Source organism: Diadema antillarum, unplaced genomic scaffold (assembly GCF_040938485.1).
Source record: "Diadema antillarum isolate AM-2024a unplaced genomic scaffold, OU_Dant_1.0 seq00001529_RagTag, whole genome shotgun sequence".
In the NCBI taxonomy this organism is placed as follows: Eukaryota; Metazoa; Echinodermata; class Echinoidea; order Diadematoida; family Diadematidae; genus Diadema; species Diadema antillarum.
This window is the reverse complement of record NW_027272261.1, coordinates 214,945-230,558: the sequence shown is the minus strand read 5'-3', so window position 1 is coordinate 230,558 and position 15,614 is coordinate 214,945.

Here is a 15,614-nt window from a genome sequence, read left to right as displayed (position 1 = left end):
CATGTGATTACGAACACAATAAAATGTGTTTTACAAGGGGAAAGTGATGGGCCTTTGGTAGCCTATAAACTTCCCAATTTGGGGAGAAATGAACATTGAAGAATTACATATTCTGCGAAGACTGTCATGGCTTGTACAAAAAGTCGTCTCTATACAGACATGCAAAGAATTGTGTGAATAAAGGAATATCACAGAGGAAAAGGCATCGGTGGGCACGGGCAGCCCTGATGACCATATCAGGCAAAGTATCTGAAAAAATGGAATAAGTCTTCTACACTATGAAAGATGACAAGCACATCCCAATAGCAAAAAAATAATTCTTTTATCATTAAGCTTAGAGAACATAACCTTAATCAGGCAGGACATACGAACAATTTCAAACATTATGTATCCAAAAAAATGAGAGAGGCTGCCCGATTGCTCAAATTAGCCCGCCCATTAGACAGAAGAATTAAGGTCTTCTCTGCACTTAAAGTTGCAGGCTTTGATGAAAACACAACAAATTTTAGTAAACCATCCCTCGCAAGGAAACTTGAACATCCACTAAACCAAATGGCTGAAATCTGTGAAGCTGAAGTGCTGAAGAGTGGAAGAGCAAGTTCATCTGGTGGCCAAGAAGAGGGATTCAAAAAATTAATGGCACTTGAATGGGCAACACGAGTCTCTGGACACGCAATTCACCAGGCATCTGACAAAAGGTGGCAAAATCCCAAGCAATTGCAAATAATGGGGGTCACTGCCAGATTCACATTCGACAGAGAGCAATGCTCATTGCACATCTTTCTATGGCATTGGCTTTGGGTAGTCTGTAGGATAGGCAGATAGGCAGGCTTGACAGATGGCATAGAGAGATTATTTGGAAGGAAATCGTACTGAATTTCAGTGAAGAGGAATGGAGATGATATTTCACAATGGGAAGAGCAACTTTTGAATATACATATAGCAAATCATTTCCAGCCAGCTCTTGAAAAACAGACAATTAATTTTAAAAGGCCAGTCGACTACAGGAGAAAGTTAGGCATTGCCATTTGGTGGCTTGCAACTCCACCAGAGCATCGCATCATTGCAACTTTATTCAGAGATGTAATACCAGCACTGCATGCTCTTACAAGAGAAGTGTGCTTTGAAATTTAACAGAGATATGCTGTTGTCACATTTTACTTCGCTAGCATCTGGTCATCGTCTGAGGGAAACAATCGCCGGATTCAAGTGGAGAGGGTTTCCTAAACGTGCAGGTACCATCGCTGGAATTCACTTTCCTGTCATTGCCCCAGTTCACACTCAACAAGAGTACATGAATGACTGACAGCAGTTGGTTGGTCTAAGAATACACGATGCACATTGTACTTACTCGAAATATAATTTAGCGCAAGCTGTGCGGTGCATAGTTAATATCACGGGCACAGATTGGCATAAAGGTCACTGCACTTACAACTGTAGGTGAGTGCTATCATTATCTATGACTTTCCACAAGCTCTTCCAACTGACCTATGGTGTACATGCAATTGTACAATGCCTCCAAATTTAAGATCATGTACGCACTCGCATCATACAGCTCCATACGGATGGGCTATCGGTCCGGGACATTCAGAAGACGTTAGCAGAAGCTGGCAACATCCACTCCATTGATGGAGTCAGGCATGTGGTGACTCGATAGCCTGGTACAGGGACACTAAAAGATGCTCCGAGAGCTCATCACTCCATCACTCAGCTTGGGCGACTTGGGAGTTCATCCACAAGTGGATGTTAATGGACGATGAAACTACCACATCTGATCTGCAGCAGATACTCCTGATGAAAATGGGCCGGTCAAGCTCACTACCAATTAGGAGAGCAAAGAGGAAGCTAGGTTGGGTGGTGACTGGGACAAAGTACTGTCAACTCATCCAAACAGTCAATAGGATGCAGCAGTTGAAGTACGCCATGTCATGTTTGGCAATGGATAAACAGTTCGATGACGTTACCTTCACCGATGAGTGTACTGTCCAGCTTAACCAGCATGCGACCATCTGCTTTTGCCATACTGTAGATCCCTGTACAGGAGTGAGTACCGACTTGAAGCTCAAGCCTCGGCCAAAGCATCAAATGAAAGTCCATGTTTTGGGTGAAATCTCAAAGCAAGGTTCAACGGAACTGAAAATCTTTGACAGTATCACAAACCAACAGTTTTATCAGTCCCTCCTACGAGAAGGCTTTATAGTTCGTTCATCACATCAAAGAATTCGGAAAGTCATAGGTTTATGCATGACAACAACATCAAGGTAAGTACAATCATACATGTATATATGCAAACTCAGCAATCTACACATTTCATGATCATCGAACTAAGTCGTCTCAACAAAACTCAGGAAACTGCAAGTCAAGCCAATTTGGCACTGAATTTATGATAAAGTCAAAGTTTCACACAATCATAACTTGCTTCCATTATTAGATTGCTTTTTTGAAGGCAATGCCTAAAAGCCTCCTCATTCTCCACTTGTAAGGTGTGGGAGACCAAATGGGGGTTCAAGCCTCCAGCCAGTACCTCCTGCAGCAAAATTGTTCTTGGGACCTCAGGATCCACCTCCACTCCTTTACTGAATTATCATTATTATCATCATTTTCACTAACAGAATTTTGTCATGAAGTTACAAAAGTTTATCATTTTGTGTGAACATTTGTGATACACCAATCTTTACACTAATTTATGCCCACACCGGTTTCTTTCCAAATGAGAGCAAGATCTTAGAGCAGAATCATGACTTTTCCAATGATTCCAAAGTATAATTTTTGATTTGAGACTAGTTTAGTAGATTAGTTTGATACACCGCTGTTCCAAGATCGTTTGTCACCTCAAGGAATATGTGCGCCCTTCACAGAATGCTGCGCTTCGAATGGAATTCAAAAGGAAACCTGGATAAAAAGGAGAGCCTAGTTCTGCTGCGCATAATATCACCACTGTCCTGATTGGTGGTACTGTGGATGCAAACATATTGACTCATGCGGAATGCATGGACTGCTATGCGAAGGCTGCCAAACCTGAAAGATTTTGTGCTGAGGCTGGTAGGTAAGGTCTACATCAATGAGGAGTTAGCACAAAGCCACAACAGAGGTGCTGCGGAAAGTGAACAGAAAAGAACAGTGAAGGAGAGGCTATGTATGGAGATCTCTTTCTGGGTAATTCCAGCTCAGACAGAACTAGTATATCCTGGTAGCACTTCGTCCCTGAGTAACTCAATACCCTGCTATGGGAACACTGAAAGATGCTCAGAGAGCTCATCACTCACTCACCTCGGGCGACTTGGAGTTCATCCACGAGCAGATTGTAATTGGAGATGAAACTACCACATCCGATCTGCAGAAGATACTCTTGACTGAAATGGGCTGGTCAGTCTCATTATCAACGTTCAGGAGAGCAAAGAGGAAGCTAGGTTGGGTGGTGACTGGGGCAAGGTACTGTCAACTCATCCAAACAGTCAATAGGATGAAGCAGTTGGAGTACGCTATGTCATGTTTGACAACGGATGAACAGTTTGATGACATTACCTTCACCAATGAGTGCACTGTCAAGCTTGACCACCACGCGAAAGTCTGCTTTTGCCATGAAAATCCCTGCCACAGGAGTAAATGCTGACAGGAAGCTCAAAGCTTGACCCAAGCATGCAACCAAAGTCCATGTTGGGGATGGAATCTCAAAGCGAGGCTCAACAGAACTGAAAATCTTTGACGCTATCATGGACCAACAGTTTTATCAGTCCCTCCTACAAGAAGGCTTTATAGTTCCGTTCATCTCATCAAAGAATCCTGAAGGTCATTGGTTTATGCATGACAATGACCCCAAGGTAAGTACATTACATAATTATACATGTGTATATGTGAACTCAGCAATCCATACATTTCATGATCATCAAACTAAAGTCATCTCAACAAAACTCAGGAAACTGCAAGTCAAGCCAATTTGGCACTGAATTTATGATAAAATCAAAGTTTCACAAAATCATAACTTGTTTCCATTATTAGATTGCTTTTTTAAAGGCAATGCCTAAAAGCCTATTTTTTTCTGATGTACATTTATAATTGAATTTAATTATTTTATTGTTTAGATTTTTAATTATTCCGTGCTTAGCTTAGTTACTCAATGGTTTGTTTAATTATTTGTTTTTATAACCGTAATGTGCAATATTTCTCAGTATCTGTAAAGCACTATTGATAATTTTAATACATTTACTTTTATTGACGGTTAAGAGGTCAATGGTTGTAACTAATGAAACAAAAAATATATATATCTTTTAATGCATGTACTTTTTGTCGATGACTTTCTTGGTAATCTCTGGGTCTGGGGTCCAAGGTCAAGGATTTGAGACCGGGTTGAAATATTAAGGTTTTATCTGTTTGTACAGGCCCTGTACAGTGTTTCCATTATATTCATACAGTATTCATTTTGATACCCAATTTCAACTGCATTTGTATATATATATATATATATATGGGTCAGAATTTTGAACGATGTACAATTGAGCCAAAACAAGGCAAAATTTAAAAAGTAGGAAATTCTCCAAATCATTCATCTTACCAGAAAGAGTATAACTCAAGCTTTAATATGAACCCAATTATACTAGGATTTTCCCAGAGGAACAAGTTTTTATTCACCGCTGAAGTTTACCATGTCCAGAGTAGCGAACATCCGTGAGGAATAGTACTGCACATACATTTGAATACCATTTAACATAGTTTCCAAAGATCTGATTCAGTTCAATATCCTAACGAAATATCTTAAGGGACATGTGTACGTGATTGCAGAATATTAAGCTTGTACTCTTAACCTGTACGTAATGGTAGACAACTGATGATTTAACTAAATTCGTCATTTCTGTGGAAATATTGCTCTGCCGCTAAACACTTTCTGAACTTTACGCGCATTTTACAGAAACTCAATATTTTCACCTCTTATTTCACTATCCCATACTTTAATCCTCACTCCCAAATAATGATATACCTTTTTAAGATGTATATCATCTGGGCAGTCTCTATAACCCAACAAACATAGCATAGTTTTCATCACGGAGGTTCGCATGTAGCTCACGGACGTTCGGAACAAACAAGATATTGAACAATGCAGCTCTCTTGAGTTGGAAACGCATTCTACTCACAACAAACAGCAATTTCATGTCGAGAACAAACTCCTCTGCAAAATCCTGAATAGATATTACCAATTCTCAATTATATAAGCTTGTTTATCTTCTCATACTGGGGAATCAAAGAAAAAAATTTTTCCATCTCTCGTTAACGTACAAACGTACGTGTAATCTCAGTGACGTAGTCCATCCTTGAGAACGAATGTATTTATCAAAATTTCGTTATTATGAAGTAAATATTCAGGTCCTAAAGTTGTTATATAAAGTCTATAATGCAAAATTTGCTTTTTATATAACGAACATGGTCACAGCTAAAATTATGACAAAGAATTAATATAGAAAAACAACAGAAATGTTCTCCGTTATAGAAATACGAAGTTTAGCTGGGGAGGGCAAACGAATACGTTAGGAAAAAATCCCTCTGTGTTTGCTCCTTGTGTTACAGACTGTTAGAATTTGTGTTATATTAGTCAGAAATGATAATTTGTTCGATACTGCGAAGTTTCGTCATAACAAGTCCGTAACAAGTCCATATAACTTGGATGGATGTTTGTGACTTCGATATTATACAATATGGTTTGCTATAACAAACCTTTTGTAGCGCGTCATTTCGGAGGCTCGTTATTCATACAGTTTGTCAATACGAAAATTGGCAGAGTTCGTATAATTATGAAGCTTTTTATTCGGTAAATGATAGGAATCTCCGAAAGTTAACCGAAAGGCTTATTAATTGGAACATGAAAGATTATGATCGCTTATCCAAATGTGGAGAAACAAGTTAACAGTTAAAATCCTCCAATTTCAAAACCTCATAATAACCGTTTTCACCTTAACGAATATTAGGCCCATTCCACTTTTAGAAGAACGGACCTAAAGATAATGATCCTTAATATCTATTTTCCGAAGAATATTTCTAATGACAAACCTCCTGAATTAACTACATTTTTTTTTTCATTTTGGAATAACAAACCTTTGGACATCGGAGTAACGAATCTCTGGAAGAGCGAACGTATCAAAGTGCAACCTTAAACCTATTCTTAATCATTACCTTTTTTTAACATGTGTTTTCAAAGTAAGCACAAATGCACAAACAAATTGACCATCTCTCTGTCTCTCAAATGTTTTAAAAAAAAAAAAAATCTTGGAAAAAATTACAAATGAATATTGCTTTTCATTGATGAGTATAAAACAACATCATGTGATGATAAGCGGAGGATTTGTGTGTTTTCATCAGACAATAATTGTATACTGCATGATTTTTGTTCACTTGTGACGGCATTTCGATGAATAAAAAACAAACATAAATTTGGTATAACGGGAGTGCACTGGCAATTCTTTTCTCTGTGTGTTGGAGCTCGATCCCTTCTCTGTTTCTCAGTCATTTTCATTCAACTGCTTCCACGTCCTTTTGAAACTTTTCCGTTTCTTATTCAACACATGCTCATTACAGACTTCTTCCGTCATTATCCTGAATGTGATTGCGTAGCACTTTTCGGATTTGTTTCGGTTTGTTTTGTTTTGTTTTTTGATTTCTATTTGGTCGCAGCATGTTCAGGCTATTGAGGGAATGAGAGAAAAATCGTCATGAAGAGAAAAATAAGAATGAATTAATGCATTTAATATCATGACAATTACAGCGAACGTCCGTTATGGAGACCAAAACTAGATGTGTTCTGTTTGAGACGGCAGCTACCATACTCACAAGATAAACACTTAGAGCACCTGTCACTAAAAAGTGGCACTGATCCTCTTTCACCTACTATGTAATCCACTGACTTATTCAACCAACGAACATCCGTGAAAAAAAGTTTTCCGTTTGTTATTACAGGTAAATTGAGTGCTGAACGCTATTCACTTTCGGGTATGAGCGGCTCGGTGATTTGGTAATATTTTCAACTAACATTAATCTTATGTGCAGTGATATATTTGTAATTGTCAGAAATTTCCTTTCTCGGACAGAACGTCCGTGAGCGAAACTTTCAGAACCTGTAACAGTACAAATTGTCTCCAGAACCTCCTTAGAAAGAAATTTAAACGCACAGAAATTACAGATTACGCAAAATTCCATTTCCCTATAACTTTGTTTTAAGTGTTTAGCTGTTTTTTGTATAATTAGAGGGAAAACAAGCGTAAAATTGTGAGTAAATTTTCAATTGTTGTTTAATCATGATCACATAACGCCTTAAAAATTCTGAAAGTACTGCTCTAAACTAATTTTCTACTTTGTAAAACTTTATTTGTCGCTATTCGAGCCAAAAGTTTTAAAAAATACAGGACACTTTCGGGACAAGTTATCCCTATCGGAGGGATTGCATACGTCACGGACGTTCTCTGGAATTATCACGGACGTTCGTTCTACTACTAGGGTCATGTTCCAGGACGGATAACTAATCGGCAGAGAGTACCTAGCCTTCCTAACTCTTTCAAAAATTTGAAAAGGTATTGTCAATGCAAATTATAAGAAATTTGACATCCTTACAACATATGTATTGCTCAGAGGGGGATCAGTAGGTGAATTTTCAGAGAAAATATTAATTATATGCTTGGTTTTTGGTGAATTGCATGGTCCAAAAACTGCGGACGAACCTCAGTCCGCTCCAAAAATGGCATGCAGCTCCTCGGCTAGAGAGCCAAAGGTAAAATGCACCTTCGCCATCAAAGCAAGATGGTGTCCCACTCGAAAACGTTTTAATCATCACGGACGTTCTTCTTTTCTTGGAGGTTCGTCTAAAAATATAATTTCGGTTCCTATTTGACAAAGGATGGACAGAAACTCAAAACAAACATGTTATCGTGTTGCTAGATCTTAGTTGATTACGACTCAGAACAATATCGCCAATAACGTTTCATGGGCTACGATCTTTATTAGAAAATAGCGGAAGCACGTCCGTGACGAAAACTGAGTATAATTTTGCATAAAAGAATATTACGTCCCATGTACAGCCAGCAGACGTACAATTTTTGCAGGATATGTTCATTAGGTGGAACACCAAATTTTCGTATACGTTACAGTTGGGACAACAAAGTAGAATTTGCAGCAGCGATAGAAATAAAAGCATCACGGATGTTCGTCTGTTTAGGACTTTGATATTTCAATCGTTCTCTGTAATTGTATACGTGCTCATAAAGTTCTTATAATTTTGTGGTACATACCCATGATATGTCAGATCCAGAACATGGTCAGATATTAGATGCCACGTACCATTAAAAAGGCACATCATTAGTTTGAAAAACAAACATTATTGTGAAAATAGCGTTTTTACCGCATTTTTACGCTTTAAGTCCTTGTGAAATAAAAAATATCAGGCAAAAGTCGACCAAACCATATATTTCCTGAAAGGAAATTTACCAATCTTTGAGATGACATGAAAAAATCTGGTTTCTTAGATCATCCTGGCTTGTTCTAAGGGAAAGAATGTCATAAGGTACGAAAACTGGCAATTGTACATCGTTCAAAATTCTCACCCATATATATATACTGTATATATATATATATTTTTTTTTTTTACAATGTAGTATATGTGTTTTTATTGTAAAATGAACAATTTCAGCTATTGAGCTGCATGTTCTTTTTATTGTCAATAAACCTATGTTGAATTAAATAGAATTGAATTGAATTGAATTGAAAAGCCTCCTCATTCTCCACTCAAAAGGTGTAGGAGACCAAATGGGGGTTCACGCCTTCAGCAAGTACCTCCTGCAACAAAATTGTTCTTGGGACCACAGGATCCACCTCCACTCCTTTAGTGAATTATTATTATTATTATTGTTATCATTAACAAAATTTTGCCATGAAGTTGCAAAAGTGCATCATTTTGTGTGAACATTTGTCATACACCAATCTTTATATTATTTATGCACACACAGGCTTCTTTTCACTACAATTGCCACATATCAACTCTTTCTAAGTTTTTTTTTTCCCTTCTTCTTGATAGGCCAAATGAGAGCAAGATCTGAGAGCGGAATCATGACTTTTCCAATGATTCCAAAGTATTGTTTTTGATTTGAGACTAGTTTAGTTTAGTAGATTAGTTTGATACATTGCTGTTCCAAGATCGTTTGTGACCTTGAGGAATATGTGCGCCCTTCACAGAATGCTGTGGGTCGGTCAATCTCACTACCAGTAAGGAGAGTAAAGAGGAAGCTAGGTTGGGTGGTGACTGGGGCAAGGTACTGTCAACTCATCCAAACAGTCAATAGGATGAAGCAGTTGGGAGTATGCTATGTCAGGTTTGACAACAAATGAACAGTTTGATGACGTTACCTTCACCGGTGAGTGCATCGTCCAGCTTTACCAGCACACGACCATCTGCTTTCGCCATGTTGTAGATCCCCGTACAGGAGTGACAGCTCAAGCATACAACAAAAGTCCATGTTTGGGATGGAATCTCGAAGCAAGGCTCAACAGAACTAACTAGAACTATCACTCATTGTGATTAATATACCCCCACCCACAACTGAGGAAATTAGCTCAACCAGGATTTTTTTTTTTACTTTTTAATGAAAAAAAAAATTACCAAGGCAATGCACTGTCCAACAGTAAATAAATGTATTGCTCACTGTTAGTCAAATGTCCCACATCTCAAGTCGAGTGCTCAAAAACTGAGTGAGCAAGATAAATAAACTGACGATTTCTATGGTTTTTATTAAAAATTGTATAACCATGGCGCAACACAATGTTGGATATTAACAAAAAAATGAAGTTTTGCACAACTAATCATAGCCATCACATGTGCCAAATTTCAAGCCAAATGCTAACAGGATGAGGGGCTTAGTTGAATTCACAATATTAGTGTATCATTTTCATTCAAAATATACTGTTACCATGGCAACACATTTTCAACACTGACAAAAGAGTTTTTGCGCATCTAGGTAATGTAGAGGTAACATGTGCCAAATATGAAGCCAAAATGCTGTTAACATAGAGAGTTAGGATCTAATCGAAATGTTTGTATGATTTTCATTCAAAATGCACTGTTACCATGGCAACACATTGTTCAACAATGATGAAATACAAAGTTTGCATATCTCTGTACTACAATGGTTGCATGTGCCAAATTTCAAGGCAAATGCTCAAAGACTGAGGGAGTTACCTGAATCCACAATATTTTATGTTGATTTTCATTCAAACTATGCTGTTACCATGGCAACACAATGATCACCAATGACGAAAGGTTAAGTTTGCACATCTACATACCATAGTGGTCAGGTGTGCCAAATTTCAAGCTAAATGCTCAAAGACTGAGGGAGTTGGCGGAATCCACATGCTTTTTGGTGAAAAAAAATGTTGTTACCATGGCAACGCATTGTCCAACAATAATGACAGATTAAGTTTGAACATCTATATGCTATAGTGGTCACCTGTGCCAAATTTCAAGCCAAATGCTCAAAGACTGAGGGAGTTAACTGAATCCAAAATATTTTTGCATGGTTTTCATTCAAAATATACTGTTACCATGGCAACACATTGATCAACAATGACCAAAGACTATGTATGCTCATCTACGTACTATAGTGGTCACATGTGCCAAATTTCAAGCTTAAAGGGATCGTATAGTTTTGGTTGAGACCTAGTTTCAGGTTTCTAACATTTTATGGTGAGATAATCAGAAACCTCTTATGAAATATGAAAGAGCATGTATTTCTATGAGGAATTCAATGTTTATTTGATGAAAATTGGTTTTGAAATGGCTGAGATATCAAAAAAGAGCAATTCCACTAAAGTGTGGGTCCCACACTTTGTCACGATTGCTTTGTTTTACTTTGTTTTGGGATGTTTCAGTCATTCCAAACCCGATTTTCATCAAATAAACTTTGAATTCCTCTTAAAATGGTATGCTCTGTACTATATAATAAGTGTTTTCTTGGTATCTCGCAAAAAGTTAAAAGCCCAATTCTCATCTCCACCAATACTGTGCTATCCCTTTAATGCTCAAAGACTGAGGTAGTTACCTAAATTCACAATATTTTTGCATGCATTTCAGTGAAAAGCTGCTGTTACCATGGCAACCCATTGTTCACCACTGACGAAAGATTAAGTTTGCACATCTATATGCTATAGTGGTTGCATGTGCCAAATTTCAAGCCAAATGCTAAAAAAGTGAGGGATTTAACTGAATCCACAATATTTTTGTATGATTTTCATTCAAAATATGCCATTACCATGGCAACGCATTGATCACCACTGACAAAAGATTACCTTTGCATATCTATGTACCACAGTGGTAATGTGTGCCAAATTTCTAGCTAAACGCTTGAAGACTAAAGAAAGTTAGCTGAATCCACAATATTTTTGTATGTTTTTAGGTTTAAAAAAGCTGTTACCATGGCAATGCATTGTTCATCACTGACAGAAGATTAAGTTTGCACATCTATATATACTATAGTGGTCATGTGTGCCAAATTTCAAGTCAAATGCTGTAAGACTGAGGGAGTTAACTGAATCCACAATATTTTTGTATGACTTTCATTAAAACTATGCTGTTACCATGGCAACACAGATAAAAAATGACGAAAGAGTAAGTATGCACATCTACATACAATAGTGGTCACATAAGCCAATTTTTAAGCCAAATGCTTGAAAACTGAAGGAGTTAGGCTAATCCACACATTTTTGTATGATTGGTTAAAAAAAATTCTGTTGCCATGGCAACAGATTCATCACCACACACCAAATGTGTTTTGCACAAATATACATTACATTGATCGCATATCCCAACTTCAAACTGAATTGCTACAAAACTAATAGATTAGAGCAATCCACATTTTGTAAGATTTATATGAACATCTTCCGTTGCCATGGCAACGCATTATGAAATACTCATGAAAAAGGTCTCTTGCACATCTGCCTGTGATAGCGGTCACACATGCTAAATTTGAAGCTGATTGCTCAAAAAATGAGAAAGTTGTTTGATACACAAGTTTTTATGAAAATATGCCGTTGCCATGGCAACGCATTATGTGATACTAATGAAAAAGGTGTCTTGCACATCTACCTTTGATAGCAGTCACACATGCCAAATTTGGGGTCAATTGCACAAAAAATGAGAGAGGAGTTCAATCCACAACATTTTGCTAGATTTTTTAAAAATTTGCCGTTGCCATGGCAACTCATTATGCAATACTAACGAAAAGCAACTCATTATGCAATACTAACGAAAAAGGTGTCTTGCACATCTCCCTTTGATAGCAGTCATACATGCTAAATTTGGGGTCAATTGCTCAAAAAATGAGAGTAGTTCGATCCACAAGTTTTTAACGAAAATATGCCGTTTCCATGGCAACGCATGATGCGATACTACCGAAAAAGGTGTCTTGCACATCTACCTTTGATAGCGGTCACACATGCCAAATTTGGGGTCAATTGCTCAAAAAATGAGAGAGGAGTTCGACTCACAAGATTTTGCAACGGACCGACCGCCCGACCGACCGACCGACCGGCCACCCGACCTCAGGATGATTCCTATATACCCCCCTACACACTATGTGTGGGTGGGGGTATAAAAATCTTCGACAGTATCGTAGACCAAGTTTTTATCAGTCCCTCCTACAAGAAGGCTAGTATGAAGTTCCATTCATCACATCGAAGAATCTGGAAGGTCATTGGTTTATGCATGACAATGACTCCAAGGTAAGTGCATTACATAGTCATACATGCATGTGAACTCAGCAATCCACATCTTTTATTATGCATATAAAGTTCTCATGAGCATCAAACTCGGTCATCTCAACAAAACTCAGGAAACTACAGGTCAAGCCAATTTGGCCTAGTTTTGTTGTGCTTGATAGCACCAATGTCCTGATTGGTGGTACTGTGGATGCGCACATATTGACTCATGTGGAATACATGGACTGATAACTCGATGGACTTTGTGCTAAGGCTGGTAGGACAGGTCTACACCAACAAGGAGTTTGTGCAAGGCAACTAGTGAAACTCATAAACATGCAGTAGGTATTCTGAGGTCAAGGAATGCACCTTCAGGAAGTTAAGAGGCAGAAAAACTCCTACAGAAAATGAATGCAAAAGTTGTTGATCGACACAAAGTCCTCTTTTAAAATGGACATTTAATTGCAAAGACAAACTGACTATGGGAGGAGGTTAGGCAATGCCATTTGGTGGCTTGCAACCCCATCATAATATCGCACTGTTGCAACTTTATTTAGAGTTGCGATACCAACGTTGCGTGTTCTTGCAAGAGAAGTATACTTCGTAATATCAAAGAGATATGCTATTGCCACGTTTTATTTCTCTACCATCTGGCCATCGTTTGGAGGAGATAATTTGACAGGTTTAAAAAAAAGAGGATTTCCCCAATGTGCAGGTGCCATCGATGGTACTCACCTTCCTGTCATTGCCCCAGTTCACACCCCCAAAATACTACCATAACCGGAAGAGATTCAGAATAGATGACAATGACAGTACCACAGGATCGGATATACAATGTAGGGTGGACTTAGATTCAGATGGTTCTAGCTACAGAATTTTGCTGGATCCACCTAGAAGTTCGAGCTCAGAGTCGAACAATAATGCACACAGTGAAACAGCACCAGGTACTAAAAAGGCAGCGGGGTCAATGGGGAAGTAAAAATGAATGTTCTGTATGTCTTCTTGACTTTGTCATTGGGAAAAATTTGGATGTAATGCTCATTGAAGAGTTTATTTAAAATGTGTTACAAAAAAGACTATTTATTATTACTAGTATTCTGCTGAGAAATGTTGATCCCAACATGCACCTTTGAAAAGACTGTGCATGTATCGGATATTTTGAACTTTCCTTGGACATGGAGATGATGGTCCACATTGCAAGAGAGACTAATCGCTATGCTGGACAGTTTTTATAGTTGTATCTGCTGATGATGTAGCAGAATGGGTAAGGGATCATCTCCATTCTCAATTCAATAAGTGGCCAGCATGTGGAATCACCACAGGATCATGATCAACATGGTGCTGATACAAAAGACACATTTGGCTGATTACTGGATAACTGTGACAAGCCAAGCAAATCATGTTCCAACTTGATTATGTCTTACTGGTTCTACTTCCTCATCAACAGAATGCTACATTTACATGCAAACAACAATATCAAAGAAGTGCCATGAACAGGAAAGTTTTGACCCTTGGCACCAGGGTCAAAACTGACGACAGCAACATTCGACGACAACTCTATCACTTTCTCTGTTTGGTACTGCTATTCTTGTACTTCTACTTCTACATTGTGCTATTTGTTCCAAAGGATCAACGGTTTGTGGTGCATGACATCAGGTGCGTGACATCTAGTGATGATCTTGGGGACTGCTGTACACTCTCAGGAGAGAGTAACTGCACCCAGAAGAGTGTGTCGTGGCCTTTTCATCTTATCATTGTATACACTGAGCAAAGAGTACACTCATCCTCCACAATATTTTCAATCTCACAAGAGATCCCTGCTCTCAGAAGAGGGTAATCCTTACCTACAAAGGAGTGGCTTTATCCATCAATTCTCAATTTCACTTTCAATAAGAATCTAGGAACAATCAGAATATTGCACAAGAGATGCATGAAAAAGACCAAACTTATATCAATTCTGCATATTCTCAAGAAAGAGAATTCCCTAGAAAGAGGAAAAAAGGGAATGTGTAAGTGCAGAGCTGCTGAAATTGAATCTGGTAATTTAGTGTTTTAAATGTGTGTGGCATACATAGAAGAAAAAGAGGAAAGAGTCAAATAAAGGAGCGATTAGAAAGAGATTTATAGTGAATGTGCAAGTGAAGAGTTGCTGAAATTGAATCTGGTGATCTTGTATTTTGAACGTGTGTGACATTTTAAACATGTGGAACATTTTTCAGTGATAATATCATGTGATATGAGCAGCCACAAGAGAGACGACGAACACTGGGGCTCGGTGACCTGCTCCCGCACCAGCAAGGGGTAGACGATTTGTCAAAAAATTTTGACTTTCTCAAATATCAGGTGTCTTAACTAAAGAAAAAACTATCTTCATGAACATGAACAATACAGCCGACGAAATTGTCTGAGATATCACGGCATCAAGAAGGAGGGAGAAAATACTGACAAACTTGTCTGTGACATAGTGCGTGATCATCTGGACATTAAAATATCTCCCTGCAACATTGATCACACCGAGTATCGGGAATCCCAGCGACACTGGAAAGGAGAAAAGCTTCATTGTGAAGTTTGCTATCCTACCTACACAACACAACACAACACAACACAACACAACACAACACAACACAACACAACATGAAGCAGGTGTACCAGCTGAGCTCAAAATTGAAAGGGTACGACAGTGCTCATCAAAGAGGATCTTTCACAAGAGCATCAAGCACTGCTATATGCTGCCAGAAAATGCTTGGCCATAGCCTGGACTTGGACACAAGATGGGAAAATCTTTGCAGTCTCATCTAGAGAAAGGAAGAAGATTGTCATACGAAACCACAATGACATCAATCGACTTGGCTAATCATCACTGAGAAGAATGGCTACATAATATTCCTTGATTT